Below are 13,272 nucleotides of genomic sequence, written 5' to 3' on the forward strand. Positions count from 1 at the left end.
AAGAGTCAGCACGGATTAACAGTAGAATACAGAAGTGTATTAAAAAATTTTGGTCAAATGGAATTTATCCAAGAATGCATGCGGTTGAACTTCAGAATAGCAAATCGCTGCATACACAGATTATACGAAAAAGAAATTGAAAAATCCAAACATGGAAATACATCTGGCTTATGGGTTTTTCCACTTTTTTTTCTCTTTTCATTTTTGATTTACTGAGGATCAAAGTCAGGACCTTGGACGCGCGAGGCATGATTATACTTTGTGAATATACTAAGAAATATTAATTTTTTTGTTTTTTGAGATCAGCCCTTTGGTTCATTCATTCTTTGTATTTTTTAGTCTCAGTCTCACTAATTTCTAGTCTCGTATTTATAATTTCCTTCCTCACACTAGCCTTTTTTTTTTGTACCAGAAATGGAACTCAGAACCTTGTGCTTGCCAGGTGCTATGCCACTGAGCTATATCCTTGACTCTTAGGATTTTTTGTGTTTGTTTTGGTACCAGGGATCAAATTCATGACCTCTTGCTTGCCAAGCAGGCGCTTGTGCTGCTGAGCTAAATCTTCAGCCCCTTGTTTCTGACTTTTTGAGACAGGGTCTCACTATGTAGCTCAGGCTGGCTTCAAATTTAGGGTGATCCTCCTGCCTCCGCCTCCCAAGTGCTAGTATTACAGACATGTGCCACCATGCCTATCTCTACCAGTGAAATCTTAAGACTAATTTTTATATTGATGATTTCTAAAAGATTTGGTCCCTTTTGAGCTTGTTTCAACTGGCTCTTCAATGGGAATTTCTATCAGTATCAAGTGTTCCCTTTTTAAAGAATAAATATTCCCAGATTTCTTTTCTTTTCTCAGATACTGCTTTCATTGTGTCCCATAAGTTCTGGTATGTTGTACTAGAAGTATCATTTGAATCTATGAACTACTTTTTCCTTGTTTTTTTTTTCTGCGACCCATCAATTATTTAAGATAATATTGTTTTATTTTCATGCATTTGTATAATATCTTTGATTTCCTTTGCCATCAATGTCTAGTTTCATTGCACTATGGTCTGACAATATGCATGGGATAACTTTAATTCCTCTGCATTTACTTAAGCATGATTTATGGGATAGTATGTGGTCTATTTTGAAGAAAATCCCATGTACTGGGAAGAATGTGTATCCTGTGGTTGGGTAGAACATTCTGTAGACATCTATCGTTTGGCTGAAGTCTGATATTTCTATTTTTTTTTTGTCTAGTTGACCTGTCTGTTACAGCAGGGTACTGAGGTCTCCCATTATAACCATGTTGCTGTTTACCGATTTTTCGTGTCTGTTAAGGTTTTTTTTGGGCGCACTGGTATTTGGCGTATATGTGTGTGACTGTTACCTCTTCCTGTTGAATTGTCCCCTTAACCAATATGTAATGAACTTCTTTACTCCTGACCAGTTTCAGCTTAAAATTCACTTTGTCTGAAATTAAATTAAGCTACTCCTACCTTTCTCTGGGTTCCTGTTGCATGGAATATTATTTTCCATCCTTTGATTTTTAATCAGTGAGTTTGTTTCTGAATTAAGTGCATTTCATGTATACTGCATATCACTGGGCTGGCTTTCTTTTCTTTCTTCTTTTCTTTTCTTTTCTTTTCTTTCTTTCTTTCTTGTGCTGGGGATTGAACTCAGGGTCTCACACTTGCCAGGCGGGTGCTTACACTGATGAGTGAAACCCTCGGCCCTAGGGATTTCTTTCTTGATCTATTCTGCAAATCTATGTCTTTGACGGGAGAACTGAGACTGTTCACATTGACAGTTACCCCTATTGTTGCTTTATTTTCCTGTTGCTGATTTCCTTTGATTTCCCTTCTTTCTGATGAAGTACCCATTCTGCCTGGCGTGTGCATTCTATTAGATTTTCTGGTATTGTGGGTTTCATCATCTCTCTCTAGATATACTTGAGAAAATTTTGAAGAGCTAATCTGATCTTCATGAAATTCTTGCAGTGCTCTTTGTCACAGAAATACTTATTTTGGGGGCTGGAGATTTAGCTTTGCGGCACAAGCGCCTGCCTTGCAAATAGGCAGTCGTGAGTTCCGATCCCCGGTACTGATAAAAAGGGAAAAGACCAAAAAAAAAAAAAAAAAAAAAAGAAAGAAAGAAAAGAAAAGAAAAGAAAGAAATACTTATTTCTCCATCAATTTTTTTTTCTACTGTGGATCAAACTCAAGACCTTGCTTTTGCCAGGGAGGCGCTAAGCTACTGAGCTATATTCCTGTCCCTTCTCTGTCAATTTTGAAAGAAACTTTTTGCTGGGACATATAAATCTGGGTTGGAAGTTGTTATCTTTTTTTTTTTTTTTTTTTTTTTTTGTCTTTTTGAGACAGGGTCTCACTATGCAGTTCAGGCTGGCCTTGAGCTCACTTTGTAGCCCAGGCTGGTCTCCAACTCACAGTAAGCCCCCTGCCTCAGTCTCCCGAGTGTTGGGGTTACAGGCATGAGCCACCAAGCCGCCAGGGCTCAGAAGTTGTTATCTTTCAGGGCTTGAACCACTTTGCTGCAAGCTCTCCTGGCCGTGAGAAGTCGGCTGTAATTCTGATGGGTTTACCTCATAAGTGACTCATTACTTTCCCTAACAGCTTTTAAGATTCTGTCGCTGTATTGCACTTCTGAAATTTTGACTGTAATTTGGTGTGGAATCTCTTTTGATTGTAGCCATTTGGAGTTCTATGTCTTACTTATCTGTGTATTTCTTTTCCTATATTTGAAATTTTTCTGCTATTATTTCTATGGGCAGTTTTTTTAATGCCTTTTGTGCTGTCCTCTGATTTTTCATTTATTTCAATTAATCTTAGATTGGTCTTCTTTGGATAATCTAGCATTTGCTGGATTCATTTTTCATGTTCTCTTATTTTTAAGGTATGTCTGAGTAATTCATCTTTGAAAGCATCCTTATTTTCTAATTCTGGCTCTGTCCTCATGCTGGTTGCTCCTGCTGCCCATACTGTCAATATGATTTTTAATCTCCTGGACTTTTCTGTGGAACCTTTTCACAAACTCTAGTTCTTTGCTAAACTGGTTGTTTATGTTTTGCATCATTTTGTTTAGCTCACCTAGCTTTTTATTAGTACCTTCTGTAAGCGCATATTATTTAAAACTTTCATTATTTGTTAAGTTATAATGTCTGTGGTCCTGCTGAACACTTCATTGATCTGTTTTTTAATCTCCTCTGTGATGTTTTTGTTTTTCCCTCTGTTACATTTTTGAATAATTTGAGTGTGTGGCTTTTGCTTTCCTTCCCCTCAGAGCCCCCAGGATCAGCTTTTGAGATTCCTAGGAGTTTGGGGAGGCAGTTTGTTGCCTCACCTTCTCCTGTTTTTATTTTTTATTGTTTTGTTTTTATGTGTTTGTTTTGTTTTGTGCTTAGATTTTCTGGCACTTATAATGGGAAAACTTTGTTGCTAGTTTGGAGATCTCTTTAGTTAGTCTTTCCCATAGTCCTTTGCCTCTGTCCTAAGATCTGAACAATATGGCTAATTTGAGAGGGGAGGAGGCAGTGCATTTGGCCCAATACCAACACCATTCTCTGAAAATGGACCCCATGGTATTGTTAATGTCACAAAGGTAATCCGGGTGCTGGCATACAGAGAAAACTCCAGGAATAGCATTAATTAAGTGACCCCAGCAGTATCAAGCATATGAGCAACGGTGATATTCTCCAAAACAAACTGGATATTGACATACCATAACCAATAATGTAGCACCCTTAACCATAGAAGACCAGCTAATAATTTTATTATAATTATAAACACTTTTATGACCTAGATATTACCATATAGCAAATATATATTAAATACAACAATTATGATTGAAAGGAATTCAACAGTAATCATATAGAGTTAAGTATCTAAAGATTAATAAAGCTTAATGGTTATACTATTAAAGATACAGGGGCTTGGGAACAGGGGAATGCAGGAAGAAAAATTTTTTTAAATTAAACAAAGGGAGGTGTGAGGTGAGAAGTGAGACAAAGGATCCTACTAAGGGGTAGAAAAATGTTTATAGTATTAGATAAAGGTAACAAAAACAAATAAGAGATAGAAGATGAAAGCATGGGGGGAAAGAAGAAGAAAGAAAGAACGTGGAGAATACAGATAAAAAAAATTAAAAGCCAGGCATGATAGTGCATGCCTGTAATGCCTTGGGAAGCTGAAGCAGGAGGTTCACTGTGAGTTTGAGGGTAAATAGTGGCATCTTATCTCACAAAACACAAAACAAAAAACACTGCAATCACTCAATGAAAAAGAATTAAAAGAAATGACAAAAATCTCAAACCAAAACAGAGGACAAAGGAAAATTCCACAAACTCCAGTAACCCAGTGAAAAAGAAAGAGGAAAGAAAAAAAAGTTCGAAACCTGAAAAAAAAAAATTTCTGCAGTTTTGAATATGTGTTTTTCTTCCCGGATTCGCAGTTTTGGAGTCCAGCATTCTCTGTTTTCTCTGCCTAGCCTTCCCGCCTGAGGGTCCCCCTTCTCCTGCTGTTTACCCCAGGCTGTGGCAGTGTCCAAACCGAGACTCATCCCCAATCGCGCCTTTAGATAAGGAAGGCACTCAGACCCGAGGCCCCCACTGGCTTCCGGCAGTAAAGCTAGGGCTCCAGAACGCAGGGCTGAGATTTCAGACCCCGAGCAATTTAAGCTGGGCCTGGCCCCCTACTGTGGGGGAGAGGGCCTGGCTCCCACCCCCTCTGGGAGCCTCCGTCCAGCCCCAGGCTGTCCCCTGGGTTGTCCCTCACTGTGGGAGCCCTGAAGTGAAGCCGCCCCTCAGGTGTCCTATTAGCTTCAGCCAGCCCTTTCCTGGGATGGCGCCGACGAGCACTCTCCAGCTACACGCTGGGGCCTGCGCCTGGCCCTGTGGCACTGTTGCTGCTGTGTGCTGGGAGGCCGGAGAGTAAAAGCCCCGTTGTGTGTAGATCACAACTGTTAGTCCAGTGCTCCTTGCTTTTGCGGAGCCAGGCTTCCCGCCCCGTGTCCCACCAGCTGGGAGCTGGGCAGAGTCCAGATGTTCGCTTCCTTCTCTGCATTGTGCTCGCTCTCTCTAGGTTCTCTGGCTCCCTCCCTCGCTCCTTTCCTCCCGGTGTGTGTCTCTCCCGCTCCCTCTCGCTCTCCCACTCTCTCCCCGTCCCCTCCCTCTCCTCCCTTTCTCCGTTTCCCTCCTCCTCTCCCTCTCCATCTCCCCTCTCCGTCTCCTCACTTTCCTTCCCCCTCTCCCTCTCCCCTCTCCCTCGCCTCCCTCTCTCTCTGTCTCTCTTCCTCCCTCTCCCTCTATGTCTTCCTCTCCTCTCTCCCTTCACTCCAGCTTTTAATTCTCCTGTCTGTTCCCGGTGATCCATCTTTGTTTTCTTCCTCAAATTATTTTCCAAAGTCTGGATTCCCGATCTTGGAGAGGCTGACTTTTGCTGCTGCTAGTTGCTTCAACATCTTGATTTTCCCTATTGGAGATTTTTATATATATATAAAAATCACATTATTATGAAACATACATTAAGAGAAAAAATGGAGAGACATGTTAAATTAGAAGGTGGAAAGACAATACAGATAACAATTCTTTCCAAGTAAATCTATAAATTCATTGTGGTTAAAAATATCAGGAAGCCAGGTGTGGTGTATACCTGTAACCCCAGCTCCTCAAAGGCTGAGGCAGGAGGATTCCTGAGAGTTGGTAGCCAGCCTGGGCTATGTAGTGAGTTCAGGACTAGCCTGCAGTATATATTGAGACCCTGTATGAAAGAAACGAACCAGAAAGAAACAAAGACAGACCAAAAAAAAGTAAAGCTCCCACTAGCTGGTAGGGGATTCTGAGTATGATATTATAAGGGATACTATGAGGACTTTTTGTTTAGGGCACTGATGTTGAAGCTTTTAGAGACCAAGGGCCTGCACTGCAACCCAAAAGCCATTTATTTATTGAAAAGTAGTAACACTGCAATTAAACCTGAATGCTGAGGTTTTAGTTTGGAAAAAACAACTCATATATTAACTAATCTTTCGTTTTAAAAGGAAAACACAATAATATAATAGAGCTTTCAAGGATACAAACATCATTTTACCAAAAGGTAAGTTTGCATTGGTTTGCCTTTGCACAATTAACGTGATCTTTGTTGTATGCATGCTGATAATTAGTCAAACCTTGGCCTGTGTGTCTGTGAGGAGGGCCCTGCATGCCCACTGCAGCATTCATGCAATAGGTTTGACACCAGTGCTCTAGGGTTTTTAAGTAATTTAAAGGGAGCTGCAGCCATTGTGTAAGCAATATATTTTCTACCCTAGGGGAGGCTATATATTTCTTAGGGTCCTATCTATGCAGTGTTCACAAAGTGTCCACACAGGGCTCTTGTGCCCTGGAGCCAGTGCCCTGCCTGATCATGCTCTGGGGAGGTCCCAGAGAGTAGAAAGACACCTGACAGATGTTTTTGTAAGATCTTTGGAGGATCAGAAGTCAGCAGACTCCATTTTGGGCCTTTCAACTCCATTTTGGGGCTGTTGTCCTTACTGCCTGATGAAATCCTAACTCCTGGCTTGCTAATTCCTCTTACAGTTTATTTTCATGCACAACGCTCTGTTTCATCTTTTTTCAGGCTAATAAACATATGTGGCACTTAAATCTTTTAGTCCATAAATATATGATTTTACAACATCCCCTGTTTCACCCCTCCCCAGAATCTAACTCTAAACAGAATGAAGCCAATGATTTTCCTGATAAAAGCTTACAGTTAATGCAATTTTACTATCAAAATCTATATTTCTGGTCTTTTAAGTGAATGGAGACAAGATTCAAATGTTTTTATTTTTTATTTTTTGGTCTTTTTTTCATTTTTATCGGTACCAGGGATCGAACTCATGACTGCCTGCTTGCGAGGCAGGTACTTATGCCGCTGAGCTAAATCCCCAGCCCCTAAGATTCAAATGTTAACTAAAGAAGCACAATGTGCTGGGTGTAGTGGCACACACCAGTAATCCCAGCCCTTGGAAGGCCGAGGCAGAAAGATTACTGAAAGTTTGAGGCCAGCCTGGGCTACATAGCATAGTGAGAGCCTGTTTTTTTTTTTTTTTTTTTTTTTTTTTAAATGCAGCACAATGTATTATGATTGCCCATTTAGCAACAGTCAACACTTCATTCAGAATTTTCTCATCCCAGGAACTAAGGTCTGCCGCACAGACTTTTTTTTGAGACAGTGTCATGCTATATAATTCAGGTTGCCCTGAAACTCACTTTATACCCCAAGCTGACCTAGAATTTTTGATCCTTCTTCCTCAGTCTCCTAAATGCTGGGGATACAGGTGTGTGCCATTGCACCCTGATTATTATTATTACTATTGATATAATGGGGGTTGAACCCAGGCCTTCCATACAGAGCTGGATCCCCAGTCTTCTCTTACTTTATTTTATTTTATGATAAGGGCTGACTGAATTTCCCAGGCTGGATTTGAATTGGTAATCTTTCTGCCTCAGCCTCCCAGAGTGCTGTGATTACAGGTGTGCCCTACTAGAGTTGTTTGTTTGTTTTGGTGGTACTGGGGATCCAACTACTAGAGTTTTTTTAATGTCAGTAAAACACAGTTCTTTTATGAAGAAACGTGTACTTATTAAGAGTTGACCACTAAGCCAGGTATGGTGGCACATGCTTGTAATTACAACACTTAGGAGGCTGAGGTAGGAGAATCAGTGAGTTGGAGACCAGCATGGGCTACAAAGTAAACTCAAGGCCAGTCTGCGCTGCATAGCAAGACTGTCTCAAAAAGACACACACACATACACACACACAAAACTGACTGCCATTTTGGAACTCCAAAGTGAGCATTAGTATGTGGATACATCTGTAAAAGGGCAAACAATTTACCACTTATTTAAAGCTAGGATGGCCTAGAGCAAAGTTTTTTTTTGGGGGGGGGGGACCTTGTCACCTTCACTTACCGGCCTCTCTGAGATTAGCATAAATCCCCCTTTCAGGAGCAGGAAATCCAAGGTTCATATCACACAGCAGACAGTGCAAGCGCTCTCTGACTGATACTGCACAGAGCTTGTTTCTGCTGCAGGCCCCAGCAGAGCAGAATGGTCTTTAACCTCTCTTCAGCCCACAGTGTCTGACCTTTTGCACCACAGACTTTGAAAGTTAGGCTCCAAGCCACGGTAAGAAAGAAATTTCAGTGCTAACATGCCAGATCCACAGTTCTGCACTTTGGTATATGTTAATAGCACCAGGAGAACTTGTACAAACCACGCCAATGGTAGGATTATCCAGAAAAATGGAATCTCTGCAAGTGGGACCCAGGCAATGGCATGTTTCAAAAGCTCCCTGGGTAATTTTATTAAGTTCATGCTGTGCAATTTGAAAAACTATCTGAGGCAGAGTACATTAAAAGACAAAGCAGTGAGCTGGGAATGGAGGCTCACATTCTTAATCTCAGCACTCCTTAAGGCTGAGACAGGAAGATTCCAAGTTTGAGCCCAATTGGAGCGATTTAGTGAGACTGTATTCCAAAAAATAAGAAAAGGGCTGGAAATGTAGATTAGTGTGAAAGTAGCTCAGGGTTCAAGGCCCAGTACTACACACACAGAGAGAGAGAGAGAGAGAGAGAGAGAGAAAGAGAGAGAGAGAGAGAGAGGATGCGGATATGGATATACCATATATTATATATATATATATATATAAATGTATGTATTATACATGTAATATATAAACATGGAAATATATAAATATATAGGGAATACATGTAAATAGATGTGGATTATATAATAAGCTAAGGATTAATATTCAGAATGTATAGAGTAGTTCTACAAATAAAAAGACTACTTGATAAAACAAAAGATATTCTAAGCAATTCCTAGATAAAGGAAACTGTAGCTAATAAATAGAGATATCTTGAACTTTATTCTGCGGGACGGAATATATATAACTGCAGCTGTTGAACCTGAGTCTGGTATGTGCACTTATAATTTCAGCAGTCAGGAGGCTGAGGCAGGAGGATCATTGTGAGTTTGAGGCCAGCCTGGGCTACGTAGTCAACCCAAGTTCAGTCTGAACTGCATAGCAATACCCTATCTCAAAACATCAATACATACATACATACATACATACATACATACAACAGTTGTTTTAGAGAGTAATTGAAAATATGCTATACTTTTTTTATACTCCAAAAAAAATTGTTACAGTTGTAGGAAAAGAGTTTACAGGGATATATTAATATTTTTACAAAGTTTTATATATATATATATATATATATATATATTTTTTTTTTTTGTACTTGCCAGGCAGGTACTGTGCCACTGGGCTATATCCCTGGTCCTCCACCCCTTTTTAAAAGTGTTATGGTTTTGGGATAGCACCTCCTCCCCTTCTTCAGAGATATAACCTTGACACATGTACCATTGCTCCTAGTCAGTCTCTTTCTTTCTTTGAGACAGGGTCTCCCTGTTCTAGGTTGATCTCAAATTACTATGTAGCCCAGGTTGACCTTGAGCTTTTGTCCCCCTGCCTTAGCCTAGGCCAGCGATGGGAAACATTTTAGAGACTGAAAGGCCAACGTTTATATCTCAAAACTGACTTATTTATCACACAGTGCCAACGCTGCAATTAAGCCTGAATGCCGAGGTTTCCATTTAAAAGAAACAGTGCACACATTAACATTTTTTGTCTTAAAAGAAAAACAACACACATGCCACTGGTTCACCACCACTGAGTTAGGGAGTACTGGGGTTACAGGTGCAGGTATGTACTATCACACTCAGCTTGCCCCATGTTTTTTTTTTTTTTTTTTTTTTTTGTCTTTTTCATTTTTATCGGTACCGGGGATGAACTCATGACTGCCTGCTTGCCAGGCAGGCGCTTATGCCGCTGAGCTAAACCTCCAGCCCCGACCCATGTTATTTTGAAGGAAGTCTCTGATACCATATAATTTTATCATAAATATTTTGGTCTTTTATCTCTAAAGGATAAGGATTCTTTTATTCACTTATTTATTTATTTTTGTCTTTTTCGTTTTTATCGGTACCGGAGATCGAACTCACGACTGCCTGCTTGTAAGGCAGGCGCTTATGCCACTGAGCTAAATCCCCAGCCCCTGATTCTTTTATTTTCTTGGAGACAGCGTCTCCCTATGTGGCCAAGGCTGGCCTTGAAATTTTTTTATTAAGTTTATTGGTACAGTTTCGATATGCATATCAATCACATTCATCATAAGGAATTTGTATCTATACCTAATATAACTTGATTCTTTTTTTCCCATTCCCCTCCCCTCCCTTCAACCCTTTTTCCCTCCTTTATTTACAAAAGCTTTGTTTATGTTTTTTCCTTCTTTTCTTTACCCTTCCTTCGTTTTGGTTTTTCACTTGAGATCTTCCTTCCTCAGCCGTGTGCCACCATATCTGGCTATAAGGACTCATCCTTTTTATATTTTTACTCATTCTCAAGTATAATCACGCATCAATATTTACACCTGAATGAAATAACAGTAATTTGTATCAGGCAGTGTTGGGAAAAATCCAATCAGTGCTCATATTTCACCAGTCATCTATGATTTTTTTTTTTTTTGGTACCGGGATCGAACTCTCACTGCAGGCTTGCAAAGCAGATGTTTATGCCGATGAGCTAAATCCCCAGCCCCATTCTTTTTTTTTTTTTTTTTTTTTTTTTTGGTACTGGGGATCGAACTTACCCCATTCTTTTTTTTGGTACTGGGGATCGAACTTAGGACCATGTGCCTACAAAGCAGGCACTTACGCCGCTGAGCTAAATCCCCAGCCCTCATCTATGATTTTTAAAGCTGTTTGAATCAAAGTTAAAGTGAAGTTCGTTAGTGGAATTTATAGGCATGTCTTTTAAGGTTTTTCTAATCTCTTACTTTCTCCTTCAATTTGTTTTCTTACAATCTACCTGTGGAAGAAAATGAGTCATTTGTCCTATAGTTTTACACCAACTGGATTTTGTTGATCACATTTCTCTAATTAGTAGAGCAAGGGAGGTGCTCAAACTCAGGGTTGAGGCTTTTTCTTTCTCTCATTTTCTTTCTCTTTCTTTCTTTCTCCCTTTTGTTCATTCTTTCTTCCTTTCCAGTGTGGTATGGGAGTGTAGGTCTGTGGTTCAGCACATAAAGAGCATACATGAGGTCCTACTGCAAAACAAAAAAGCAACACAGAAACCATATACTACAGGGTCACAGGCAGAGTTTGAGTATAGTATAGTATAGTTGGAGTGTTCCCACCGTGAGGTGAGTCTGGCTGGTTTCTGCTAAGCAGTCATTCGTTATTGTCAAGATCTACTATTTATTAAGTCAGCTGGTATTGCACAGCGTGATAGTCTAATTCTGTCAGGCCTTCTTCATGTATTAGTCAGAATACTTTTACTGAAAGAAAATTCCAGCTAGGTGTGGTGATGCACACTTGTAATCCCAGTACTCTGGAGGCCTAGGCAGGAGGATTGCTAGGAATTTGAGGCCAGCCTAGGCTACATAGTTCAAGGCCAGCCTGAACCATGTAGTGAGACCCTGTCTCAAAAAAAAAAAAAAAAAAAAAAAAAAAAAAGAAAGAAAAGGAAAACAAAAGAAAAGTTCTTAAATCTGGCACGGTGGAACGCAGCTACTCCGGATTCTGAAGTGGAAGGCTCACAAGTTTGAGGTCGGTCTGAGCAAGTGAGACACTGTCTCACTGTGTAAGGGCCTGGGGGTATAGCTTAGTATACACAGGGCCCTGAGTTTGCGTCTAAGCTTTGAAAAGTAAAAAAGTTCACACGCAATCCACTAGTCTCTGTTACACTGACAATGCTGGGTGATCATCACCATCAGTTGATTTTTAAAATTATTTTTGGTATTGGAGATTGAACCCAGGGCCTTCACACTGACTACACCCCCAGGCCTTGTTTATTTTGAGATAGGGTCTAAATTACTAAATCCCCCACCGGCTGTGTTTGAATTTCCAGATCCATCTGCCTCAGCCTCCGAGAATGCCAGAATGCCGGGATTATAGGCATGCCCACCATTTCCAGTTTGTTTATTTTTGAAGTCTCATAAATTCATGAACATATCCATTGTGTTTCAGTCCGTGGAATTTTGCGATCTTCCAGTTTCCTCAGGTTTAGCCCAGCTGGACTCATTAACTGGCTCCTGAAACTTTTTGCCTTAGCCTCCTTCCCAAGCTTATCTCGTTTGCTGATTTGAACTGTTCCTTGCTCATTTGGTCCTTGCCCATTTGAGCCCAGGAATCAGTCATTTCCTCTGGCAGCTCTGCTTCCTTCCTTTTTCGTTTGTTTGGCTTTTTGGAGACAAGGTTCTATATTGATTTTTACCTCTTTAGTGGACCTGTTTTGTTGGCTGTGATTTATAATCCATGAAGTAGAATTTTGCCGTTGGCGATTTTCAGGGATTAGTATCTTCTTCAATTTGTATGAAAAATAGTGCTGGAAAATCACCTAATTGTCAGTGATTGTTTAATTGTAAATTATTTTCCTTGGGGAATGTTTGCAGTTTAAAGACTCAGATTAAAAATTCTTACTTAGTATTAATTATAGGCAAGTGAATTCCAAGGAAGAAGCAAGTTGCTCATGGTAAGTATAATTTAAGTTTCAGGTAAAGTTAATTTTTGTAGGACATGTTTAGATCAAGAAAATGGCTCATTTCTTTTTCTTTGGTTTTTTTTTTTTTTTTCTTTTTTCCGGTATTGGGGATGGAATTCACGACCCCCTGCTTGCAAGGCAGGTGCTTATGCCGCTGAGCTAAATCCCCAGCCCCTTAATAATTTTTTTTTCTTTTTTCTGGAAAATGACTCATTTCTATGAGAAGGTAAATCTTGTTCTTTTTTTGCAACATAAAATAATGCTAATGCATTTTTCACAAATTTTTTGATGTTTATATTTTCTCATAAATTAATCATTTTTTGTTTGGTGTTTTGAGAAGGTAAATCTTGTTCTTTTTTACAATGTAAAATAATGCTAATGCATTTTTTCATACATTTTTTGATGTTTACATTTTCTCATAAATTAATCATTTTTTTGTTTGGTGTTTTGAGACAGGGTCTTGCTTTATAGTTCAGGCTGGTCTTGAACTGACTGTATGTAGTGTATGGCTGTCCTCAAACTCATGTTGATCTTTCTGCCTCAGCTTCCCTAGTGCTAGGATTACAAGGGTGTGTCCCACAGCCTGTTATAAACCAGGAATTTATAATTTTCTCTTTGGAGTTCCATCACTGAGTGATATGGAGTGCAAACCAATAGCTTTTTTTCTGACTAATCTTTCTTTGGA

At 39.8% G+C, this 13,272-nt stretch overlaps 2 protein-coding genes across 4 annotated transcripts in view; one reads left to right on the top strand and one right to left on the bottom strand.

Annotated features, from left to right (window-relative positions):
* The window catches only part of LOC134474569 (homeobox protein cut-like 1), a 34,067-nt gene that overhangs the window by 20,259 nt on the left and 536 nt on the right, over positions 1-13,272 (bottom strand). The gene's annotated exons all lie outside the window — the stretch shown is intronic.
* The window catches only part of Zfx (zinc finger protein X-linked), a 66,400-nt gene that overhangs the window by 5,087 nt on the left and 48,041 nt on the right, over positions 1-13,272 (top strand). The window contains exon 1 of one of the 3 annotated variants that reach the window (XM_013148939.3): positions 6,073-6,092. The exons of the other annotated variants lie outside the window; for them this stretch is intronic. The gene's annotated coding sequence lies outside the window, so the exon portion shown is untranslated. Of the gene's footprint in view, positions 1-6,072; positions 6,093-13,272 lie in introns of those variants that run through there. 3 annotated transcript variants of the gene reach the window in all.

The sequence above is a fragment of the Cavia porcellus genome, unplaced genomic scaffold, assembly GCF_034190915.1.
Source record: "Cavia porcellus strain 051 isolate PalLab524CR breed Dunkin Hartley unplaced genomic scaffold, mCavPor4.1 scaffold_33, whole genome shotgun sequence".
NCBI lineage: Eukaryota > Metazoa > Chordata > Mammalia > Rodentia > Caviidae > Cavia > Cavia porcellus.